The sequence below is a fragment of the Aegilops tauschii genome, chromosome 5 (genome assembly GCF_002575655.3).
Source record: "Aegilops tauschii subsp. strangulata cultivar AL8/78 chromosome 5, Aet v6.0, whole genome shotgun sequence".
NCBI lineage: Eukaryota > Viridiplantae > Streptophyta > Magnoliopsida > Poales > Poaceae > Aegilops > Aegilops tauschii.
The window spans coordinates 353,845,829-353,851,477 of record NC_053039.3 but is presented as its reverse complement, the minus strand read 5'-3'; the positions used below and the strand labels follow the sequence as shown (position 1 = coordinate 353,851,477).

Sequence of the window (5,649 nt, the reverse complement as noted above, 5' to 3'; positions counted from 1 at the left end):
TTGAACTTGGGCGGCCACCGCACCCGCCGCAAAGGCGGGGGCAAGGGCTCTGAGCCCCCTGGCCCCGCCATGGGCATCCGCCATTGTAGCCGGAAGAGCAACGTCGACCATGGGAGCAAGGCGCTGCGGTGGCGGAGCGTGGATTGCAGGAAGGAAAGCTTCGGCGCACCCCTACCTGGCGCGCCAAATGTCGGATTTCGGGTTCCGGCAAAACCCTTGAGGTTCAAACACTGGGGTGAGCACGGAGATCTCTCTCCCTCTAGCTCACGCCCTCACCGCGATCGCAAGGCCTAGCTCGACGAACCCAAAGAACGAGGGACACGAGGTTTATACTGGTTCGGGCACCGATATGGTGTAATACCCTACTCCAGTGTGATGTGGTGGATTGCCTCTTGGGCTGAGGATGAATAGTTACAAGGGAAGAACAACCTCCTGAGGAGAGGTGCTCTTGTGTTTGGTGAGCTTGTGTGGATGGGGATAATCTGAATGATCCGTCCCCTGCTAGGGTGGTAGCTAGCCCTATTTACAGAGGCCCTGGTCCTTTACCCAAATATTGAGCGGGAAGGGATCCCAAAACATCCAAATTCGAAGGGAGACAACTAGTACAAGTTATCCTGACAAAGGTGGTCTTCGCCTGCCAAATGCTCTGGTGGTGACGCCATCTTGGGCTCCACGGTGACCTCCATCCTGCCGTCCTGCTGGTCTTGGTCTCGTTGCACCGATATGGCAACCTTTGCGGCAAATTTGACAATTTTGACCTCGAGACGAAATCAATTCACAGAATGAACTGCCCGTGAAACTATTTCACTCCCCTGACCTTTTTGTGCAGTGCCCGCCACGCCGGCGCCACACCCTACGGTGCAGCGCCTAGCTCGGGGGCATTGCACTCCAGTCCAACGTCGCAGCCCTGGGCCCCGGACCCAGCAGTGCAGCGCCTACGAGGTAGGCGCCACACATGTAATGTGCAGCGCCTACGAGGTAGGCGCCACACATGTAATGTGCAGCACCTAGCCCTTAGGCGCTGCACTGTGACTTAGATGCCAGCCGCCCGCTCCCCCTCCCCCCACCCCACCCATTCGTTCCAGGAGGAGTTACAGAACAGGCGCGCCGGCGGCTTCCTCCTCTCAATCCCCTCTCCCAAATCCTTCAGATCCGACGATTTGGTCCGTGCATTTCTTCACCAATCCATCCTAGAAGGTACTCTCCTCCGATCCCCTTCTTTCTATCCATACAAAATATGGTATTTTGAAGATTGGGGGAATCCTTGTTTGATTTGATTAGATTTGAATCTTGCATGTATTAGAATTTTGCATGTATTACAACCCTTGTTTGTTTGATTTGTGGAACCCTAGTTTATTTTATTTTATTGAAAAGATATGGTTGGATACATAGATTGACATGTTATTTCTATGGAAAAGTTATTTGTATGAAGTAGGCCTAGTTTAGTTTATTTGTACTGAAATTATACTCGTATTGAGAAGAATGCTTTGGATACATATGCTTTGAATCTTGCATGTAGTAGGCCTACTTTAGTTTTTTTGAATTGAAAAGATAATCGTGTTGATAAGAATCTTTGTTGAAATTGTTAGGATGGTTTGGCTTCTCGATGGTCATTGGGACAAACAACACCGGTCGTACGCTATGTCGGTGGAGCAGCGGGTAATACTGAAAGTGGCCGGTGTTATGAATTTCGTATTTTTTTTCAAACACAAATGCCCCATATGTAATGTTATGATTTGTTTGTTTGTAGGAGCTTGCACCTCTGAAGCTTCGGTCTCACGGGGTCACCCTTGGATGGATGCGCTATGATGAGCGGGACACACCGTATGTAAGGGAGGCTGGACTTCTCCCTTTCATTCAGTTGGTCCGCCGGTCGACGCCACCCAACAATGCTGCAGCACTCACCGCGCTTATTGATCATTGGAGGCCGGAGGCACACACTTTCCATCTTCGGACCGGGGAGATGACCGTGACGCTCCAGGATATTGCTATGATCACCGGTCTTCCTATCGATGGGAATCCTTTATGTATGAACACCGATTCTGATGGGTGGCGCGCGCAGATGCATGCCCTTATCGGTATGGTTCCTCCGGAGCCTCGGGAACCAGAAGCAGAAGATAAGAAGAAGGAAAGAGTCGCAGCCGGCGCTACTTTCACGTGGATATCATCGAACTTCAGTACTTGCCCTGAGGATGCTAATGAGGACATGGTGAAGACATATGCTCGTGTCTACATGTGGTACGTGATATCCAGGACTATGTTTGCTGATGGCACAGGCAAGAATGCTCCATGGATGTGGCTGAAGGCGTTAACCGTCTTCGATAGCAAATGGAGTTGGGGTTCGGCGACACTGGCTTACTTGTATCGATAGGTATGAAGTTGTTTCCTTTTCACTTCATTGATACATTATCAATGCGCTCTTGTGGCAAATTTGACCATGTTCTCTTTTATGTGCAGTTGGACGAAGCCTGTTGTAGGCACACTGGAGGTATTGGTGGTTGTCTGCTCGCACTTTCCATATGGAGCTGGGAGCGTTTGCCGGTTGGACGACCGAAGACCGTGAAGTACGAGGATTGGGACGACAAAGACGACCCACTACGGCTCCCCACTTGGGCTTACAAGTGGGATGTGTTAAATGAGACGACGGATGATCCCTCGGTCATGTAATAGTTGTACAATAGCGAGCTGGACGCGATCACGCCTGAGCAGATGAACCGACATTGCATAAGTGATTATCATGCTTGTATCGTAACTCGATATCAATTTTGCATTCAATCCCATTTTGCAGGTGGAATGGGAGCCGTATGGAAAAGGAGAGACTTTTGGTAACCATATGGAGTTCAGGCTGAATCCGATGTGCACTAGGGATAGGGATCTCTGGCATATGCGGTGCCCACTGATATGCAACTGGGCGTTGAGCTTCACCTGCCACATCGGGTGTTCCGCCAGTTTGGTTTGTTCCAGCCACACCCGCCGGAGTGGGAGGACACGGACAAGTTCCTACATGCGTAAGATATAATTAACCTTGAGCACTTAGCAGCTTCTCGACGGTTTCGATGGTGCTAATATTCTGTTTCTAACTTGCAGGTCAGATAGGAAAAAGCAGCGGAAGATCAAGGATTGGGCCAACCATCACAAGAAGTATGTCGTGCAGTTCGCTCTTAGTGTGGAGCAAGCAAGGGCTGGAAAACGAGCCCAGCTTCGTGAGCACTGCCCGATCGCGTTCAACAACTATCTCACATGGTTTCTTGCAAGTACCCGCGTGGAGGTATGCAAGCCGGCGTATGCTGAGGAGATTCTGGAAGAACCCACCGTTTTTGATGAGGTAGCCCAGCACCAGTACAATGCATTAGTCAGGAAAGGCAACTCAGTGATCCCTTCAGCTCCAATGATGAACTTTGTGGTTAGCCCTTTTTGCTTTTCCATTCGCACTATTCACATCTTCTCTTGCCTAACACTTTGATACCGTTTCTGTTCATAGCGTGCCCAGATCAAGAAAGCAGCTGATGAGACCGAGACTATTCTGGAAACAACCCCGGCTGGCAAAAGCGATGGGGAAGGTGCACTTCGAGCATTCATTAAGGTTCACATCTCCTTCAAACTAGCACTTAACATATGTTGCTACTTTCCATGTCTCATTCACTTGTACATGTTGCAGCGCCAGGGCCAAAAGTTAAGGCGGCTATCAAACCTTTTCGGTTGTCGTGATCCCGAGTATGTATCACCAGAACGGTCTAGGTCGGCGACACCATCAGATCCCGCTTCGGGGCAGGGCCATGGTGAACCTTTCGAGGATGAGGATGTGGGTGTGGTCACCCAAGAGGTATGGCATGACGATATATATCCATTTGTTGATGCATTGCTAACTATATCCTCACACACGGTCTTTCCATATCTTCTGTTGATGCATAGGTTGCTGATGATATGACTGTGGGGACGTACCAGGCTCGGTCTACATACGAGTTGAAGCCTAGGAAGGGAATCAACAAGTACACACCTGAAGACTTCACCCAAAGAGGTCAAAGAGGCAAAAGGACGGTCGGCACCTCGTGGATGGCGGCTTTGGATGACTATGTAGATGACGTGGAGGAACCGGAGCCGGAGCCGGAGCGGGTTCCTCTTCCTAGGAAGGTGAAGAAGATAAGCGTCAAGAGGGGGGAGGAGCCAGCAAGCGCGGAAAGCACTAGTCATCGTCCTTTATTTATAATGTTGAACTTAGAGTGGAATTTGTTATGTCGTTGAACTTGGAGTGGTGGTAGCTATTAGTAATGTGGAATTTGTTATGTCGTTGAACTTGGAGTGGTCATAGCTATTAGTAATGTGGAATTTGTTATGTCGTTGAACTTGGAGTGGTGGTAGCTCTATGTTAAACTTGAACTTATTGTGATGGTCCTTTCTAAGAAATGATGTCTTTGGTGAACACTTTTTGAACCTTAATGTTTATTATACGAAATGTTGAACTGTGGCTGAAAATGACCCAGTATGAATGACAAAAAAACAGTAAGTGTTTGTGCGGCGCCTAGCTGACAGGCGCCCCACTCTACAGTGCAGCGCCCAGCAGCAAGGCGTTGCACTGTACAGTGTGGCGCCCCCAGGCTAGGCGCTGCACAAAAACTTAGCGAATTTTTTGGCCCAAACTGGAGGCGTACCTTCTGTTGCTCTCTGGATAGCTACAGACTTGTGCAGCGCCTAGCCCGGAGGCACCACACTCTACAGTGCAGCGCCTTGTGGCTAGGCGTTGCACTGTAGAGTGTGGCGCCTCCGAGCTAGGCGCTGCACAAACACTTAGCGAAATTTTTGCCCCAAACTGGAGGCCTACCTTCTGTTGCTCTCTGGATAGCTACAAACTTGTGCAGCGCCTAGCTCGGAGGCGCCACACTCTACAGTGCAGCACCTTGCCGCTAGGCGTTGCACTGTAGAGTGTGGCGCCTCCGAGCTAGGCGCTGCACAAACACTTAGCGAAATTTTTGCCCCAAACTGGAGGCCTACCTTCTGTGGCTCTCTGGATAGCTACAGACTTGTGCAGCGCCTAGCCCGGAGGCGCTGCACTATATAGTGCAACGCCTAGCCGCAAGGCGTTGCACTGTAGAGTGTGGCGCCTCCAAGCTAGGCGCTGCACAAACACTTCCGTGATTGAAATACCAACCATTCATCAACTTTGGGTGGGAACTTGTACTTGTACTTCCGTGGGTTCTCACCCGCTATTTGTGCATCGGTTTCCATCGAGTACTTTACAAAGTACGCATTCATCTTGTCAAATGTGTATTGAACTATTGCCGTCACGGGTAATCCACGTGCACCTTTGAGCACCCTATTGAAGCATTCGGCCATATTGCTTGTCATTTGACCGTATCTCCGGCCATCTTCATCAAAAGCACGTGCCCACTTGTTCCGGTATTGAATGTGTCTATTGAGAAAGTCTTGACCCCCGGGATCAACTTTTTTGTGTGCGAGCAATTTGTTGTACAAAGTGGCGGAGCTCTTATCGGAGAAAGCGAGACAACAATCTTGAAGATCATCGGCCAACTCCTTAAGGCCACATGCCCTATAGAAGTTCGAACAAAATTGCCTCATGCACCATCGATGGTGCAACGGAGCATGCCCGGGAATGTCAATCTCCACCGCGTTAAGAATTCCTGGATGCCGATC

The 5,649-nt window shown here is 49.9% G+C and overlaps 2 long non-coding RNA genes across 2 annotated transcripts; both read left to right on the top strand.

Annotated features, from left to right (window-relative positions):
* The first annotated feature begins 1,116 nt into the window (after window positions 1-1,116).
* On the top strand, window positions 1,117-2,371 carry LOC141022388 (uncharacterized). The gene is made up of 3 exons (XR_012183684.1): window positions 1,117-1,197; window positions 1,590-1,659; window positions 1,751-2,371. It is a non-coding gene; the product is annotated as an uncharacterized lncRNA (long non-coding RNA).
* A 730-nt stretch (window positions 2,372-3,101) lies between these two features.
* Window positions 3,102-3,707, top strand: LOC123493871 (uncharacterized). Its single transcript, XR_006663282.2, has 3 exons — window positions 3,102-3,403; window positions 3,482-3,583; window positions 3,659-3,707. It is a non-coding gene; the product is annotated as an uncharacterized lncRNA (long non-coding RNA).
* Window positions 3,708-5,649: the final 1,942 nt, after the last annotated feature.